A 9288-nucleotide genomic window follows, 5' to 3' on the forward strand; every position below is an offset into this window, starting at 1 on the left:
CAGATACCAAATATCTAAAACATCAAGTAAAACCAACCATCTGCTGTACATGGACGATCTGAAGTTGTATGGAAAGTCCCAGTCAGAAATCGAATCACTGCTAAACACTGTCCGTATATTCAGTAGCGATATAGCAATGGAGTTTGGACTAGACAAGTGTGCTGCATTAATAACGAACAGAGGGAAAATAAGAAAAACAGAAGGAATAGAACTGCCCAATGGAAGCAAGATCAAGAACCTGGAAGAGAAAGAACCTTAGAAATACTTGGGCATTCTCCAGGCTGATAACATCGCACACACTAAAGTTAAAAAAAAAATTGGAAGTGAATACATCAGGAGAGTTAGAAAAATCCTCAAGTCCAAACTCAATGGCGGGAACACCGTACAAGCCATAAACACCTGGGCTATACCTGTTATCAGATACACTGCAGGAATAATAGACTGGACCCAGGCAGAGCTAGAGACGCTAGATCATAAGACCAGGAAAATCATGACCATCAATCATGCTCTGCACCCCCGCAGTGATGTCGATAGGCTATACCTCCCTTGGTATAGCGATTGCATGGGAGGTATTTCTCCCTTGCATGGGAGAAATAAGCCCCTGCATGGTCAATATTTGCACAATATAACTGGAAAATCAGACATCACCAAGACCTGGCAATGGCTTAAGAATGGTTACTTGAAGAAAGAAACAGAGGGTTTAATACTGGCTGCACAAGAACAGGCACTAAGAACAAATGCAATAAGAGCAAAAGTAGAAAAATCCACAACAAACAGCAAGTGCCGCCTTTGTAAAGAAGCAGATGAAACAGTGGACCACCTAATCAGCTGTTGTAAAAAGATTGCACAGACTGACTACAAACAAAGGCATGACAAGGTAGCAGGGATGATACACTGGAACATCTGCAAAAAATACAAGCTACCTGTAGCCAAAAATTGGTGGGACCATAAAATTGAAAAAGTTGAAGAAAATGAAGATGCAAAAATATTATGGGACTTCCGACTACAAACAGACAAACATTTGCCACACAATACACCAGATATAACTGTAGTCGAGAAGAAAGAAAAACAAATGAAAATAATCGACATAGCAATACCAGGGGATAGCAGAATAGAAGAAAAAGAAACAGAAAAAATCACCAAATACAAAGATCTACAAATTGAAATTGAAAGGCTGTGGCAGAAAAAGATCAAAATAATCCCAGTGGTAATTGGCGCCCTGGGTGCAGTTCCAAAAGACCTTGAAGAGCACCTCAACACCATAGGGGCCACAGAAATCACCATCAGCCGATTACAAAAAGCAGCTTTACTGGGAACAGCCTATATTCTGCGACGATATCTATAACAATTGACAATAAAATTCAGCCATCCCAGGTCCTTGGGAAGGACTCGATGTCTGGATAAAACAAACCAGTCAATAACACCTGTCTGACTGTGTAAACAAGAAATAATAATAATAATTCGATTTCTATACTGCCCTTCCAAAAATGGCTCAGGGTGGTTTACAAAGAGAAATAACAAACAAATAAGATGGCATAAGTATGTCCATGTTTGCTGGAAACTGCAGAAGCTTCAACATTAGTCTTGGAGGTGGCTTTCCCACCTCAGGCACAGGTCTCAGGGCAGGGGCTCAGTCCATGTTAAATGCAATATTTGAAACTGAAAATTATCCTACTAATTTGGGAAAATATTGTTGCTGTCCTGGGGAACATAAATAAAAGAATGAGAGGTAAAACAAAAAAAGCACTAGCCCGACACATCTCCAGCTAAGATGGCAACTGTGGTGGATGGGACAGAGGAGGGAGACTTGCAAGCTATCCTCTAGTTGTTAGGGGAAGTTATAAAAGTTATGGAGAAATTAAGGGGCGGGGGCAGGCTGCCATGCCAGAAGAACTGAAATACTTTAAAGAAGCTCTCCAGAAGGCAGATGAGTGCTTGGAGGTAGCACCAACTAGAATTGTAGCAAATGAAACTACAGGCATGAGAAGAAACTTCAAAGCTTAACAAGTTCTAGTAAGAACTAATCTGCCAACTTTCCTTTCACTAACCCTACAACTGGACTAAATTTAGTCCAGATCAGTTAAGCAGTTCACAAGTTAGCCCACTTGCATCTCAAATGTTTATGCTTCTGCCATCTTCAGTTGGGGTGAATAACATCATCACAAACTATGTGTTTGAGGTATCCCTATGTATCCCTACAACTGTACCAAATGGGTACCCACTTGCACCTCGAACTTCATGTGTCTGCCATCTTGAATCAGGGTAGATGACATCATTACAAACTATGCCCTTGAGTTGTCCCTATATGTCCTGTAGCAAATTTGGTTCAGATCAGTTAGGCACTTCACAAGTTAACCCACTTGCGCCTCAAATGTTTTCACGTCTGCCATCTTGAATCGGAGTGGATGACATCATGACAAACTATGCCATTGTGGTATCCCTATGTGTCCCAACAGCTGTAGCAAATTTGTTTCAAATCGATTAAGCGGTTCACGCTTAATTTTGAGCCTCAGACGTTTAGATGTTCACCACTTTGAATCAGGGTGGATGACATCATCACAAACTATGCCATTGGGGTGTCCCCGTGTGTTACTCACTACAACTGTACCAAATTTGGTTCAAATCTATTAGACGGTCTGCAAGTTAGCCCACTTGTACTTTGGACATTCATGCATCCACCATCTTGAATCGGGGTGGATGACATAATCACAAAATATGCCTTTCCCTATGTGTCTCTACAGTTGTAGCAAATTTGGTTCAAATTGGTTAGGTGGTTCACAAGTTAGCCCACTTGTGCCTCAAATGTTTATGCATCCACCATCTTGAATCAGGGTAGATGACATCATCACAAACTATGCCATTCAGGTGTCCCTACAACTGTACCCAATTTGGTTCATATTGGTCCAGGCATTGCAAAATTGATACAGACACACACACACACAGCCGGGTGATACTGGAAAGTAGGCTAAAAATAGATGTTTCAGCTCTTCAAACCAAAGTGATTGATTTAGAGAAGAGGCATTGGGATGGGGGGACTGAAAAATGTGGAGTACCAGAGAAATCAAAATGGGATGCCCCCTTGCAGTGGTATAACAAGCTCGGGAGGGGCCTGTGTGCAATAATTGAACATGGGCCCCATCAGATAATTTCCCCATAAGGATCAATTGGAAACTCAGAAAGATTAATAACTCTGGAAATTATCAGCAAACAAGAACTCCTAGGATAAGAATGGTATAAAACACACATTTGTCATGAAGATAGATGCCCTCTAGCTATGTCTCTCCCAGAGCTGAAGGGTGGTGCTTTGCTCCACCTCTGCAGGTGGCAATTATGACATCGCCTGTGGTTTCTCTCTTATGATGTGCTCATTGTCTCCTTGGTGATGGCTAAAGCTCCATCACCAAGCTTTAGCTATCCAGGTGTTGAGGATGCAGGGGAAGATGCAGCATTTCACAGGGGCAGCTTCGTTTTCCTCCTCCTATCCCAAGAAGAGATGGGATAATCATGGCAAAGCAGTTGTGCTCCTTTAAAATATACAAATGAGTGGTAAAGCTGCCAGGTAAGAAGTATCTGTCTGTTCTAGAATTTGGATTTGTAAGGTCTGGAGGCAGTTTGAAACCAAGTAATCCAGCAGATGAGAGTATTTCAGCATCTCTAAATCAATTTCCTTTGCTTCATTTATTTGTTTGACTCTGTAAATAACCCATTTGTTTGGCTCTGTAAACAATTCTAGAGACATTGGGGAAAAGATACTATGTTGCCTGGAGAAAAATCTTCACCCTGGAAATAGACCAACTTGAACAGGAAACTACAGACAATGGACAACAATAAGAAAATCTTCATTTTGGGAATCATCTGGAAAAGCTTAAAAAACACCCATAGATTCCATCAGCAAAAAACTTCAGATATATCAACAACACAAAGTTAAGTGAGTTAATGCTAAAGAAAGCAGCCATTTGATTTACTGGCAACACCATCATAATGTGCTTTGTTAGCTTGAGAAGGCAGGGGAAAGGAAGCTCTGCTGGGGCTGATGTGCCCCATTGTCAGCATTGGCCCCTCCGACATGTCTGATGTCAGACACAGGGGATGTAGGTTGGGGTGCATGCGTGATGGGTAGAACCTAGGGAGCAGGGGAGCCACCAGAGGACTTTGTCCTCTGGCCATGGAGTTCAGCTGGGTCTCCACTTCTTCCCCCTATTTCTTTGGCCCTTTTAAGTATGTCCATGTTTGCTGGAAACTGCAGAAGCTTCAAAATTAGTCTTGGAGATGGCTTTCCCACCTGAGGCACAGGTCTCAGGGCAGGGGTTCAGTCCATGTTAAATGCAATATTTGAGATGTGCCGGGCTAGTGCTTTTTTTTGTTTTTACCTCTCATTCTTTTATTTATGTTCCCCAGGACAGTAACAATATTTATCCAAATTAGTAGGATTATTTTCAGTTTCAAATATTTAACATGGACTGAGATCATGATCCAGCTGGGAAGGAAACAATAAACAGCAGAGCTCAGGTGTGCATTTCTGTGCATACTATTCTGAGAGGTCCTGCCAGAAAGCCCATTTGCCACAACTTAAAGTGGACAGATTTGCAAATAATCACAAAGCACCTTTGTCACAAGCACTATGGTCATGTGCATCAGGCAACAGGTGATGTCTTACTATTAATTTTTAAAATGTATATCCCACCTTACTTTTAAAAAAACCAAGGTGGCATACACAACAAAATTTAAAACATTATACAATATAATACAGAAAAAGAGACCTGTCTGATAAGAAAAATAGAGGGACAAGAACATCAAATAAGCTCAGGGAATTCCAAATGCAAAAGATAGGTCTTACTGGCCACCCAAACACCCCCCCAAGTGGAGGCTAGTTGGATCTTCCAGGATGGGGAGTTCCATCACGTAAGGACAGAAACCAAATAGGCCCTCCATTTTTTTTAGCCCACCTAGTAAAGTTCATTGCAATGGTAAGACTTGAATTCATACTTCTCAGGTCCAAGCAATGATATCTCCACTGAATAGCATTTCTTTTGAAGTTATAAAGCTGTAGGCCTGGTTGGAAAGAGGAATTTATTTGAATTGGACTTACTATCAAGTTCTGAAACTTTGCTTTTGCCCCATAATATCCCAAGGCACCATAAGAAAGAATAAGAAATACCATACTATTCTGAGAGAGTCTTAATCTATCTGTTAGTCTGAACAAGTGATTTAATTATTGGGTTCCTAAAAACCAAATAAGATGTTTTATTTGCCACAACCTCTAAAATATTTTTAAATGGTGCATTCTTTTAGGCAGCAAACAATCAAATTGGCTGAACTCAATGAGAAACCTAACTGTTTGTTCAAAAATTTCTATTGAAGTGCAAACAGTCATAACACCAGGACTATTAATTTGTTTTGAAGCAGACAAACTGAAACCCATTCCGATACACAGAATTAGAGAAAAGAAATATTGAGATTGGCAAAATGTTTAAGTGAACCCAAATGTCACAACATGTTTTTATATATCACCGACCTTTGTGCTCAGCAGGCAGAAATAAAGTGGTGTAACTTGAAGCCTTTCAGTTGAATTTCTGGTATTAATTATATGGTTGTTCCCACAAATGAGCCTATCATCTAGCTTCTAAATGAATGAAGGAAAGTTCTTTCAGTTCTAAAGCAAGGGGTTCTTTACAAATCCTTCCAACCTGAAGAAACTGCAGAAAACTCTGAATGAAGCATAATGGTGAACAATACAAACACTTTTTCATTAGACTGAGAAGAAGGAGTGGTTCCATTATTATGAACACCTGGACAGGACATCCATAGCCAGGGACAGATTAAAGGGAAAGTAAACAGAAAGTCGGTTTATTACATTAAAGTGATCTTATTACCACAGTCATTTCGGAAAGCTTACTCCATAAATTTCAGCTCAATGCAAAAAACATTTGTATGAATGGAACTGTTCACAGCAATAAACCAAAGATGGTTTCCAAATGTCCCTAATCTTGTGTCTAGTTCACACAAACAGTAAACGAGGTGGTGAAGAATTGTTCATAGATTGCACCACCTCAGAATGCATGTGTGTGTGAGGGGATCACGTAATGGAATGTTCCTCCACATAAATGTAAACAAAAATATCTCTGCACATAGACAACAAGGTGCCAGAGAGAACAGTTGTTTCCTTCTGATATGTTGCATTTTTATGTGCAGGGATACTTTTTCATGGAGAAGCATTCAACCACGTGGCCCTCCCACCTGCAATTAAGCAGAACAGTCAAGGAACAGTTTTACCACCTCATTTAATGTTTGTGTGATACAGTGGTCCCTCTATTTTTTTTTCCCATCTCTGTGTGGAATGAGTTTTGTTCTGGGTGGCAGAATCAAGGCAATGTGTGCACACCTAAATTCAGAATGGGGCCTTCCTTATTCAACCTGAGCAGGATCTAAACTGAACTGAGCAGACATCCAAAAACTTATGAGAGCACCACGCCTTAGAGGGAACAGTGGTGTGATACATGTCTTACTGTTTGAGTGACAGTAAGACATGGACAAGAATTCACTCATGCTGAGATAATCCCACATGCTAAATGCTCCAGTGTATCTTGCTTGGGTTCACCACTTCCACAGCAAACTTGTCTGTACTTGAGCATTTACTCTGGGTGTAAGTTTAGTCACAGCAGGTCTGCCATGCAATCCAAGGAATGTCCAGACGGAGAACCTATGCCTTGGCCTCCAGGAATATAAATGATGTACTCAAGGCCTTATGCCAAATCACTGATGAGACTACAGAAACTGAAAGTTGGGAAGGGAAAAGCCTTGTCCCCAAAGATCTTTCACATATTGTGCACAACTCAGCACTCCACAGACGAAGCACATCCAACCATTACTGTGAGGAATTACATGCTCTTCAACAACCCTGACCCTTCTGAGTATGTAATTTCTAGTGCTATGTGTCATGTCAGAGTCAACACGCAGAGATGTCAGAGTCAACATGCCGTCTGTTGGACATTGTCAGAGAGAGTTGCATAATGACAGCAGGGAGCCAATGATAGTCAGAACTGTTGGGAGTTTTCCTGTTGCAGAAATCTGTCGGGAATCTGACACATCTGATGGACATGCCCCAACACTGCTCTCCCCTCCTTCTTACTTTTTACTGGATGTGGGCAGGGAACATCCAAAGGCTCTGGGCAGTGCACAACAAGTTTAAAAAACATAAAGACAAACACCATTTAAAATACACTGTTTAGAACAATATAAAAACAATTGTAAAACAGTTCAGAACCATATAAAACCAATTAAAATACTTAAAACCAATTTAGAAACCTTGGAAGGCCAGGCCAAACAAATAAGTTTTCAGGGCTCTCTTAAATGTCAACAACGAGCCTAAATTACAGATATCTTCCGGGAGTGCATTCCATAGGCCAGGAGCAGCTACAGAGAAGGCCCAGCTCTGAGTTGCCATTAGACATACCGGTGATAACTGGAGATGGACCTCTCCAGATGACCTCAACATGCGATGGGGATCATACAGAAGAAGGCACTCTCTAAGGTAGCCCAGACCCAAGCCATTCAGGGCTTTAAAGGTAATAAACCAGTACTTTGTATTTTGCCCGGAAACATATCGGCAGCCAGTGCAACTGTTTTAAAACAAGCATAATATGGTCTTTCTGGGTTATCCCAGAGACCAAACTGGCTGCTGCATTTTGAACTAACAAATATCTGAACTACATACAAAGGCAGCCCCACATAGAGCATTGCAATAGTTAAGCCTGGAGGTTACCAGCTGATGCACCACTGTTTTGAGATCGTTCTCTTCAAGGAATGGATGCAGCTGTTGAATCAAGTGAAGCTGATGGAAAGCACTCCTGGCCATAGCCTCCACCTGAGATACCAGTGTGAGGCCTGGATCCAAGAGCACTCCCAAGCTGTGTACGCTTTCCTTCTGGGGGAGTGTAACCCCATCCAGCACAGGAAGATCTAACTCATCCCTCAAATTCCGATCCCTCATCCAGCCCATTACAGCCCATAGGCAGGCATTTAGGGAATGAATGCCATTCTCGATTATGATAAGGAGAAATAGATTTAGGTGACATCTGAATACTGATAACACCCAGCACCTTATCTCCTGATGACCTCACCCAGCGGCTTCATGTAGATGTTAAAAAGCTTTGGTGACAGAATGGAGCCCTGAGGGACTCCATATAATAGTTCCTGTTTCAAAGAGCAACCATCACCAAGCTCCACCATCTGGAATCTGCCTGAGAGATAGGAGTACTATCCCCAACTCCCCCAGGCGATCCAGAAGGATACCATGGTCAATGGTATCGAACACCACCAAGAGATCCAAAAGAACCAACAGAATCACACTCCCTCTGTTGATTCCCTGGTAAAGATCATCCATCAGGCTGACCAAGGCTGTCTCAACCCGAAAGCCTGCTCTAAAGCCAGTTTCAAATGGGTTTAGAATGGATAATCAGTTTCTTCCAAAACTGCCCGAGCTGGTTAGCCACCACTCTTTCATTCACCTTGCCCAACCATGGGAGATTGGAGACTGGCCTATAACTATCCATCACTGAGGAATCTAGGGAAGGTTTCTTAAGAAATGGTTTAATCATTGTCTCCTTCAAACATGTACACACACTGGTGGCAGTACACACACATTTTCTGTGGCTTGGGTTTAAAATTGACCAGTAGTGCAGGGTGCTTCTGGGAAAGAGAGTTTTTTCAGAGGCTGCAGTCATTGCTGAATCCTCAAAACAGTTCAGTTTCCAGAAAACCCCCACACCACTTGCGGACCCAAAGGAAAGGAAAGAAGGCACTTTCCTTTGGATCCTCAAGTGGCATAGGATGCTTCTGAGAAATGAGAAATGACACCACTCCCCAGTGGATCTTGTCAGAACTGCCTAGGTGGCCTACAGTAAACAGCCTTCAGAAGTGGGGGTGCTAGCAACGTACATGTGCTTTCTTTGCTTGCACAAGCACAGTATTAGGATATTGGCTATTGTTAACATCAGGAAATGTGGGTAAAGGAGTGTTGGCTAAAAAAAAAATCTATTGAATGATACAGGAAAGAGAATTACGATTATGATATATACAGTATAGGCTGAAGAGGGAAAGAGAGCCAAGGGAGTCTATATCTACAGAACAGTGGAAAGATATATGCCAGTTTGAAGCTATAATATAATCAAATACAGCAGTAAAAGAAAACCACATTTTCTTCACAGTAAGTTTAGGGCATTTTAAAAATTTATTTAACATATTTTTATAGCACCCAAAACATACGTCTCTGGGCGGTTTACAACTTTA

The 9288-nt window shown here is 41.5% G+C and overlaps 1 long non-coding RNA gene across 1 annotated transcript; it reads left to right on the top strand.

Annotated features, from left to right (window-relative positions):
• Positions 1-2450: 2450 nt before the first annotated feature.
• LOC128323572 (uncharacterized) lies at positions 2451-5556 on the top strand. The gene is made up of 2 exons (XR_008306356.1): positions 2451-3559; positions 3734-5556. It is a non-coding gene; the product is annotated as an uncharacterized LOC128323572 (long non-coding RNA).
• Positions 5557-9288: the final 3732 nt, after the last annotated feature.

The sequence above is a fragment of the Hemicordylus capensis genome, chromosome 4 (assembly GCF_027244095.1).
Source record: "Hemicordylus capensis ecotype Gifberg chromosome 4, rHemCap1.1.pri, whole genome shotgun sequence".
NCBI classification, from domain to species: domain Eukaryota; kingdom Metazoa; phylum Chordata; class Lepidosauria; order Squamata; family Cordylidae; genus Hemicordylus; species Hemicordylus capensis.